Source organism: Lissotriton helveticus, chromosome 1_1 (genome assembly GCF_964261635.1).
Source record: "Lissotriton helveticus chromosome 1_1, aLisHel1.1, whole genome shotgun sequence".
NCBI lineage: Eukaryota > Metazoa > Chordata > Amphibia > Caudata > Salamandridae > Lissotriton > Lissotriton helveticus.
In genome coordinates this window covers 1,067,225,922-1,067,236,904 of record NC_136057.1, presented here as the reverse complement: position 1 = coordinate 1,067,236,904, position 10,983 = coordinate 1,067,225,922, and the positions used below count along the sequence as shown (strand labels likewise).

Here is a 10,983-nt window from a genome sequence, read left to right as displayed (position 1 = left end):
CTGAATTGTAAATAAACAAAATGTACATAGCTCCATGTTGTCAAATAACTCAAACAGTAAGATATCTGTGTTTGGTGTTGCAAAAACCACAAAATAAAATGCCGCTAAATGCCGCTAAATTTCCATTTTTGTGCCTCTAAATTTTCATTTTTGTGCCGCTAAATTTGCCAATCCATGCCGCTATATCCTGGGGGGTCTGATAAAGAGATTCCATAATTAAAGTTAGTCAGGCACAGCCCAGTTGGTTGGTATCCATTATAACCGCAAACTGGGCCAGTCATTGTTTTGTAAACATACTAAGTTACATTTTTTTTGGGTGCGCAAAACAATTTGAATTTTACAATCCCAAAATGCCCTCTTGCATTAGGTCATTATTTGTGATGCAAAAGCCTCACAAATTTCAGAAGCCTGGTACTTTACATACAGTAAAATTGTATGTCCGGTATTGCATAAATAGAACTTTTAAGACAATACAGAATAAAAGAAATAATCAAAACAGTGACATAGGAATGGAATGGTTCTTCGGCACGAGAAATAAATCTCCCGCATGGACAAACAGGAAAATTACCGGAGCAGAGACCACTTGATCTGCTCCTTTGCTGACTGCAGCACCTGAGATACAGTTTGCTCTGTGAGAGGGACATCTTCTCCCCTGAGGGCAACTCGGTGGACCACTTGCTGTGGGTCACTTTCCAGGATGACCCCTCCATCCACTATTTCATCTACAGCTAGAAAGAGGCCCTCCATGTTTTCCAGCAGTGCACGTTTTTCCACATTTTTCCTTAGCATCTGGCTCAGGGAGTCAAACAGGCAATTCAAGACCGCCATCAGCATTAACTCATTGCCATGGGAACTGCCAATCACATAGAAATATAAATCTATGCTACTCTTGTACACCACAGTTAACCCCTCCAAGAGCGCAATTTCGCTGTCTGTCCGGTGAGTTTTGTTGAAAATATTCTTCTCAAATGCCTTCTGCTCCTTCACTGTGGGATAGGTGTCATCATAGTACTTAGCAAACAGTCTGTCTCCATCATTGTCCAAGATGAGCACAGCTTTCACAGTGTACAGGGAGGGTTCCAGGATAAGCGCGTCCATCTTCGCCGAAGTGGAATAGCAGCTCAGATGAAACTGACTCACCACGGACTATGAAGATTATCATTCGGGATTATTCGTGGAGGCAGCATAGTTGCAGAGAGAGAACTCTCTCATTCAAGTCACCTGCTGTCAGTTCACTTCGAAAGAGCGGAGATCTGAGGGAGTAAGCTTGTGCAGTGCACCTTGAGCCCATTGTGCAATTATAGAATGACTATCTGCCCCTACCACGTTTGCCTGTTGCCCCAACCTCATTTGCCTGTGCCACCCACTGCCTACAACTAAGTGCTTACTTCATAACTATGACACCCTCCCTGGTTGCTGCTTCCACGTCCACATTGTCGACTCCGGTGCCAGCCCTGCCGACCAACTTCAGACGTTTTCCTGCAGCTAGAACCTCAGCAGTAACTTTGGTGGCCGAGCGGACAATAAGGCCGTCGTAGCCCTGCAGGGAAAGGATAAAGCAGAGGTTAGATTCGGGGAGTCGGGAAGTGAATAAGAATGAGCTGGAAACATTGCGCAACAGGACAAGGGCAGCCTCATGGACTGAAAACATGGGTCTAAAGGCAGAGATCTCTGAACATGAACAACTTACCTGTTTATACGACGCGTCTGGAGCACACGAAAGAGACGCCGACCGCGACAGGAAGAGCTTGACAGGATGTCCCACCCCCACCACGCGCGGCATCCAATGATGGATGCTGCGCGGTGGACCAGCCAATCCTGGCGCTGCATGCAGCGCCAGGATTGGCTAGGGGGGCACATTTGGTGCTCGCCCTGTCGCCCTTTGGAAACCCGGGCTGTGGCACCAAACAAGCACCCCTGGGTCCCACTGGGGAACTTACAGTGCGCATGCTTTAGAAAGTTGCCAACTTTCCCAAGAATGCGCACTGTAAGTTCCCCAGCGGGACTGTCACTGCGCACTACGGTCTGCTGCAGCCTGAGTGTGGACTGTCACTCAAGCTGCAGCAGGCCACCCCCCTGCGCAATTCACGCCGGCGGCTGTATTTTAATATTTAGAACTTAAGACACTAGGATTGTGGCCGGCGGCCGCGATGCGGGTCCATGGTGGCTGGTGGGGCTACGCCCCTACGCCCCAATGGACGCACCGCTGCTGGTGGCAGAGTGAGCTAAAGAACGGTGATGGATTAAACCCAGATCACTTGACTGGGGGTTAGTGTTTGTATTGTCAAAGCTCCGTCCATCATCACCTTTGGTTTTTCTTAGCCCAATATGGAAGCACAATTTGGGCTTTTAAAATATTATTCACTAACATTTTCCCCTTTCTTGCACTAATATAGGTTTCACTGCATTGGTGGTTTTAACATTCATTTTTCACGAGGCAGTGTTCAACCGGGGGCAGGCCCATTAACTTTTATTATGTCACACATCGTTTTATTACAGGTCTGGTGGCTCAGTGGACTAAAGCAGCCACTGCAGGGGCCTGTGTTCGATCTCATGGTCACAGGTTCAAATCCCGGCGGGTCCACTCAGCCTTTCATCCATTAAGGTCGATAAAATGAGTGCCATTGAGTTGGGTAACAATGAACATCTGTTATTCAGCGCCAGGACACCTCAGGGTAATAATGCGCTTTACAAATACACCTGTTATAAACTTCTCATAAAAAATACATCGGGCTTGAGTATCAGTATGGGGAAGCCTCTCTCCAAACCTCTCCAAACCTGCTGCTTCTCTCCGTGTACAGCGCACTCACTTAACTAAATCCAATTCTCTTGTCGACATGGAAAAAGACTCAGAATATTTACAAGTGTGCACACCTCCCCCTCAGCACACTGGAACCATACCAAAGAAATCTAATAACATTGTTTCACTTAAATGACCCAAAACAGATCTTAATTCACCTACTATATCACCAACTTATCTAACATTAGATGATATCATGGAGGAACTACAAGCCTTAAAACCACTTAAGATAGACACAAATGCCTCCCTTCAATGCATTGAGCAAAAATGATCCCTGCATGATCAACATATTTCAACTCTGGAACAGAGAGTGAGTAACCTCGAAGATTTATCGCCTGATACTTCTTAAATCACTAAAGACGTTGCTCAACTTAAACATCTTACAGAGAATTTGAAGAATAGGAATAGAAGGAATAATCTTTTCCATTTTGGTATTCCAGAAGGTTCCAAAGGTACTAATATGATTGCATTCCCTTCCATTTTACAGCTTCAGTCCTCCTCTTCTCTGTCCATTCAACGGGCCCATCATCTCAGCCCTCGTTCATCTTCAGGAAACCGCACACGCCCTAGAGTAATAATCATCTTCTTTCTGCAATTCACTGATTTAATGCAGTTGCTCTCTGTTGCTAAGAAGGCCATATCTCCTCAATGGTCAGGTCATAAGGTATTCTTCATGCTGAATGTACCTCCTACCACAGCAGCTTGCCAAAAGCAATTTCCTGATCATCGCCCTCAATTGAGTTAAATGAATATCCGTTATGGACTACTAAACCCATATCTCTTTAAAATCACTTTTAAGGACAAATCTTATTCCTTTGAAGAACCAGCACAATTGCAATATATCGTTAACCAGCACGAAACAGACCCCAATGGGTCCAGGGGCATCCTCTATTACATGACTATTCCCATTTCTCAATTTTCTGATGTTCATTTCCTTTGTTCTTAGTTAAGGTTTATAGTGATTAATATGCATAATTGTCATTCTCCCTCTTTCAATTGTTATATTAGTTTTTGGGGTTTTCTTGCATATTTGATATAGCTTATTTAATGTTCACGCAATTTATCAGCTATCTTCCATGTGTCCCATTTACCTTGTTTCAGTTGGACCACACTGTGGATTTTCTGTGTTGCCTTCCTCTTCTCGTTTGCTCATATAATCCTATATGTCATTCTTCATGTATCCAATTGTAAGTATGATATTTTTCCTTAACTCGTTTTGTCTTCATTAGTGCTTTGTAACTGTTACCTGTCAAAAACGTGTGCATATATATTTACTTATATGTCTCTATTGTCTTGTTCGTACATTATTTACTTTTTCCCTTATTGCTCGGGCACCAAAGGTGCTGTGCCCATCTTCTAAGGTGCTCCGCTGTCCCTTTCCCTATGTGGAATCTTCTGTGTCTTTATACCCTTCTTCTTCAGTATCTGCCTGAAAGTCATGTTTTTGTCTTGCATTTTTAACCACTCAGCAACTGTATATATTTTTTTCTATTTAATGCAACTGAGAACAGTTACTTAGAATGTTAAAGGGATAAAAAATGGCAGTAAATGTCAGTGTGATTTATCTCATCTTGCTCATTTGAAATGTGATATCGTTTTGTTTCAAGAAATGCATCTCAGTGAACTAGAGGCTGTTAAACTTAAGAAGCATTGAGTAGGTAACTTTTTTGTATTCCCTTCACATAACCACAAGAACAGAGTCACCCTATGGGGTAGTCTGACCACTACTTGGTCCCCATGTCCCTTCAAGATATCACTCCCTCACTGAGCGAGAACAGACATCATCGCTCAAACGCCCTTGGCACAAACTTAACTGGGATTTATTCCAGGCCCGTCTGTCCACTACATGCCCTAGCCTACCTTAGGACCCTAATGATGCACACAGGGCTCTACCAGACTGGATCAGCCAGCCACTAGATAGTCTTATCCCTGAGAAATGGTCACTGAACCGCAAATCTAGAACAAGACCTTGGTATAAAGGCGACCTAGCCGACGAACCTGCGCAAGGGCTGCAGAAGACTAGAACGTATATGGAGAAGAGACTTTTACACCACCGCGAAGGACACCTATCGGGCGGCAGTTAAAAGATACCATAAGGCCATTCAATAGGTGTGCGCTACATTCTATGCCGACCAAATCTGCAACAGCGACAATCCGGCAAAGAGCGTATTTTCGATACTCTCCAGCCTGCAATCGAAGCAGACTAACGCAGGACAGAAGATCCAGTCCAACAAGCAGTGTGAGGACCTTGCTTCCTTCTTTATTAGGAAGATAGACAACATCTCATCTATAGGTCCTTTCCAACTACAGCTATCACCCCGCTAACAGTATAGTATGATCAAACGACTAATACCTTGGAGGTATTCCCTCCTATCTCGGCAGACCACCTGCAATCGTTATGCAGGAAAATTAAATCAGGTTCCCCTGCTGACCCTCTTAAACCTGAGCAATTTAGCTGCATTTATGCCCTCCCTGAGGCAGGTAATAAACATATCGCTCTCTACGGCAACCGTGCCCAAAGCTTGGAAGCAAGCCATGGTGCTACCTCTGCTCAAAAAACCTCTGCTGGATCCGGACAAACCAGAAAACTATCGCCCCATTTCCCTACGCCCCTAGGCAGCTAAAATCACAGAGGCGTACGTCAACTCACTCCTCTCAGACCCCCTGACCAAAAACAACACGCTGGACCCCTCCCAGAGTGGTTTTCAACCTGGCCACAGTACGGAGTCTGCTCTCCTGGCTGTGGCAGAACACCTTTGGTCTGCAGTGGACACTGGGCAAACGTCGGCACTGATCCTTCTGGATCTCAGTGCCGCGTTTGACACAGTGTCCCATGCCATTCTGTTACAACGCCTAAAGGAGGCGGGGATTGCTGGCACGGCTTTGAGGTGGCTCACCTTGTTCCTCAGTGAGAGGCCATTTGTGGTTACTGTTCCCCCCTTTGCCTTGGGCACACACTCCATTAAACCAGGTGTCCCACAGGGTTTCTCCCTCAGTTCTCTATTATTCAATGTCTATGTCCAACCTCTGGCCGCGGTGACTAGAAATAGGGGACTGACCATGGTCTCCTACGCTGACGACACTCAGCTGGTGGTGGCACTCTCTAACGACACCGAATGGGATGCCTTGAAATTTTGGGGCGACCTGGCGGTAGTCGCTGAGTGGATGACCGCCAACTGCCTCCAGCTGAATGCCAGCAAATTAGAGGTATTGTTGGTGGGGAAGGACCAGGGTCTGTGGAGTGAACTCTGGTGGCCAGAAAGCCTGGGTAGTGCCCCCCCCCCTCCCAAGCAGGCCGTCAAAAATCTGGGGGAATGGTTGGACTCATCCCTCAGCTATCAAGTTCAAAACAAAAAGGTGGCAGGGACCTCCTTCAGGCTCTTACGGGGGCTTAGACCCCTACTGGGCTTTTTTGACCCACACACACGTCAAACCATCATTCAGGCATCTATAATGTCCAGAATGGATTATGCCTGTTCTCTATATTTAGGATCAAATAAGGCCGAGATTGTGCGGCTACAACGAGCCCAGAATGCAGCAGCCAGATCCCTGATTGGCCTGCGGAGGTAATGCGCGGTGTCAGCCACCATCCGTCGGCTACATTGGCTGCCGGTGGCCAGGAGAATTGAATTCAAGGCCCTCTGCATCACTTTTAAAGCCCTTAAATGTAACAGCCCCAGCATCCTGGCCAACTTAGTCACCCCCTACGTCCCCACACTTCAGCTCCGCTCACTAGGGAGGTGGGGGTTCCGCGGTTTAGGAGAGTGCGGGCGGGTGGCCGCTCCTTCCGCAACAGGGCGGCCCACCTCTGGAATTCGCTGCCTACCCACATCCGGAGCCTCACCAACTACTTGGCATTCAGGAAGGCCATTAAAACATACCTGTTTCCCACCGTGTAGCTTGTGCCTTACTCCACCCTCCGTGTCAGCTGCTCTGCTGTCAGCGCCGGGACGCCCCTTTGCTGGGGCAGCCGTCGCGCTATACAAATTACAGTAACATAACATAACATAATTCTCTGCCATAAATCTCTACATCATACTATACATTCTCAACATGACAGCTCAGAGGGACACTAGTTATTAGTAACCCTTACAATTGAGTACAACACTTTCATAATATGTAACCTATATGGCCCTACTCATCCAGAGCCCGAGTTTTTGAAGAAATTATCACATATTATCTCTGAACGTGCCTCTGAAAACTTACTAGTGGCAGGGAACTTTAATCAAGTATTTGACGCTGTATTCACACTTTGTCCCCAATGCTTCACATTAAGACTCTCATCTCTCACTATACACTTTCTGATCTTGGAGGTTATATAACCCTGATCTCTTAGACAATTCATTTAATTCCCCTTTCCATCACTCTCAATCAAAATTGGATTATATTTTCTTGAGCAAACATTGTATTCAACATTTAGTTTTCTCAGAGATAGGTTCTATATTAATCTCAGATCACTCTCCAGTATTAACTGACCTTGATATTCTTATTGGCAAACCTGACAATTTCTCTTGGAGATTCAACAATTTGTTACTTTCAGAACCTCTTTTTTCAAATCTTATACTGATTTTATAAATTAATTTTTTCACTTTAATGACAATGATCAAACACCATCTCCTTTGGTATGGGATGCCTTCAAGGCTACTTCAAGAGGTTTCATAATAGGTTTCACTCACTCTAAGAAAAAAAACTCTTCAACAAAAGTCTACCTCTATTCTGGCTAATAATAAATGTCTCGCACATAATTGCTATACTAGCAAAAATAACATACTTAGAATGTTTAGGGGATAAAAAATGGCATTAAATGTCAGCGTGTTTTATCTCATCTTGCTCATTTGAAATATGATATAGTTTTGTTACAAGAAATGCATCTCAGTGAACTAGAGGCTGTTAAACTTAAGAAGCATTGAGTAGGTGACTTTTTTTGTATCCCCTTCCCATAACAACAAGAACAGAGTCATAAGTCTCTGCCATAAATCCCTACAACCTACTATATATTCCCAGCACGACAACTCAGAGGGACGCTAGTTATTAGTAACCCTTACAATTAAGGACAACACTTTCACAATATGTAGCCTATATGGCCCTACACATCGAGACCCCGAGCTTTGGAAGAAATTTTCACATATTATCTCTGAACATGCCACTGAAAACTTATTAGTGGTAGGGGACTTTAATCAAGTATTTAATCCCTAATAAGACAGACGCTGTATTCACTCATTGTCCCCAATGCTTCACATATAAAGCCTTTAAGACTCTCATCTCTCACCATTCACTTTCTGATACTTGGCGGTTATATAACCCTGATCTCTTAGACTATTCATTTTATTCCCCTATGCATCACTATCAATCAAAATTGGATTATATGTTCTTAAGCAAAAATATAATGCAACATGTAGTTAACTCGGAGATAGGTTCCTTATTAATCTTAGATCACGCTCCAGTATTAACTGACCATGATATTCCTACTGGCAAACCTAACCATTTCTCTTGGAGATTCAACAACTTGTTACTTTCAGACCCTCTTTTTTAAAATCTTAAACTGCTTTTATAAATGATTGTTTTCACTTTAATGGCAATGATCAAACACCGTTAATGACAATGATCGAACACCATATCCATCGGTATGGAATGCATTCAAGGCTACTTCAAGAGGTTTCATATCAGAGACAATTAAGGTCCTGAATTTGATCCGTTCAGGAGCCCCTAAAGATCCGTGCCCTGTCCGGGTTATTAAACAACTTCCTGAAGTGATCGGAATGGCATTGACCCCCCTGTTGAATGCCGTTTTTGCATGTGGCATTTTCCCCAAAATCTGGAAGCAAGCTTTTGTACTTCCATTATTAAAGAAGCAGACTCTGGATCCAATAGATCCCAATAACTACAGGCCAATCTCACGGCTTCCTTTCCCTGCCAAAATCCTGAACAAGGCGATGAACATCCAACTCAGTGCATTTCTTCATCTCAATAATTCTCTTGACCCATCGCAGTATGGGTTCAGGGCATAACATATCAGATGGAAGCGACAACGCTGTACTGATCTTATTGGACTTATCTGCAGCCTTTGACACGATCCATCATAAAGTATTGATGGCCCGGTTGTCCGAGATCGGGGTAAAAGGCTTAGCATGGAAACTTTTACGTTCTTTCCTATCTGGCAGGTTTCAAACCATGGATCTGGATGGCAATACATCCAAACCTTTTTCACTCCCTTGCGGTGTCCCACAGGGCTCTTCACTTAGCCCAACTCTTTTTAACATATATGTGGCACCACTGGCAGGAGTTATTAGGTCCTTTGGCTTTCAGCTCACCTCCTAAGCTGACGACACACAAATAGTGTTGTCGTTGACTAAGGGAGGCGAGAAGGAAACGCGGGAACGCTTCCATGGCTGTATGAGTGCAATTTCAGGCTGGATGTCTTCTAATTGTTTAACTCAATTCCAGCAAGACCAAGGTCTTAAAGTTTGGAAATAATCCACAGGTGTGGACACCGTAGTGGTGGCCGGAGGACCTTGGTTCTTGTCCCACACCCACTAGGAAAGCCACAAATCTCAGGGTATTAATGGACAATAAACTCACCATGGGTGATCAAGTAAGCAAAGTGATCTCAGCCTGCTTTATGGTTCTTAGAATTATAAGGAAAATTAAGATCTTTCTGACTGAGAGCAATCTCATGACAGTGGTCATGGCACTCATAATGTCGCGTTTGGATTATTGTAACAGTCTACATCTTAACATACAAAAACAACATACGAATGGGCTCCAATTAGTCCAAAACACAGCAGCCAGACTGCTGTCGGGAACGCCTAAATTTGTTTCCATGAAAGAAGAGCTTAAGAAACTACATTGGCTCCCTGTAAAACAAGGAGCACGCTTCAAGGCACTTTGTACTAGGGGTGGGCAGAATTTGCGGAATCGTGTTACACAAATCTACGCGAAACAGGAAAAAATGTCCGCGAACACGAAGCAATTCCTTGAACACGCGGAATTGCTTGTTTGAGATGCTTTTTTACTGTTCGCAATTGCTGCTTGCATGCTCAGGGGGAAATATCTTGCGAACACGCATTTGAGAACGCGAACAAGCAAAATATTACGCGAAATCGCGGAACGCAGAATTTTTGACAATTTGGCGTTCTTCCCGGAACGTGAAATTACCCAAATTCCGCAAATTCCGTGAATGGAACGGAATTTACCGCCCAGGCCTACTTTGTACCCTCTTTAAGGCCATCAATGGAACTGGTCCTGAGTTTCTTAGGCATAAGTTCCAATGGTATGTGCCAGGCAGAATGTTACGATCTACCATTGCCAAACAAGTTCAATTCCCCACATTTAAAAAAGTCAACTGGGGAGGCAGGAGCTTCATTCTTTGTGCCTCCAGAGCTTGGACCGAGCTTCCCTTTTCTCTTAAGAATGCCCCGGATCTCCTTTCCTTTTGGAAGGGCTTGAAGACATGGCTTTTCTCTCAGTAGCACTCATTCAGTCTCCCCAGGTAGCCAGTACTTAGCACCAGGGTAATCGTGCATTCTATACGTGTAAATAACATAACATAACATAACATAACATAAACCTCTTCAACAGAAGTCTGCCTCTATTCTGGCAAATAATAAATCTCTTGAACATAATTGCTATACTAGCAAAAATAACATACTTGATGCCTTCATTAACGCTACAGTTGATTTCAAAACATTTTCGACTAAACAGGCTTGCCGCACTCTTCTTAAAATGAATGCTAAGTATTGTGGTGGAAATAACAACACTCCTTGCTCGTTACTTCCATCATCAATCATAACGGAGAACAGATATTCAGAGATCTTGATCTTGCAGGATGTTTTGCTTCTTACTGTAGGAGTATATATTCCCCAGATCCTACAAGATCAGAGGAATCTTTTCACACCTATTTATCCACTCTTAAACTGAAGACTATACCACTGATAGATTTATGTGTCCTGGAACAGCTATTGAATCAATTCATTCTGCTGTCCAGTCTCTTCCAAAAAGTAAACCCCCTGGCCCAATGGCTTCACTGTAGAGTTTTATCTTCATTTTTCTCAGCTCTTATTTCCTGCATTTTTTAAACTATTAATGTATTTCATCAATTCCTAAATACGCTTCCGGGACTTTTACAAAAGCTACCATTTGCTTCATTCCCAAAAAGGACCGCGGCCTGACCCAATGGAAAAACT

The 10,983-nt window shown here is 44.0% G+C and overlaps 1 pseudogene; it reads right to left on the bottom strand.

Moving 5' to 3' along the window:
- Positions 1 to 205: 205 nt before the first annotated feature.
- LOC144772158 (coatomer subunit zeta-1 pseudogene) lies at positions 206 to 1,114 on the bottom strand (annotated as a pseudogene).
- Positions 1,115 to 10,983: the final 9,869 nt, after the last annotated feature.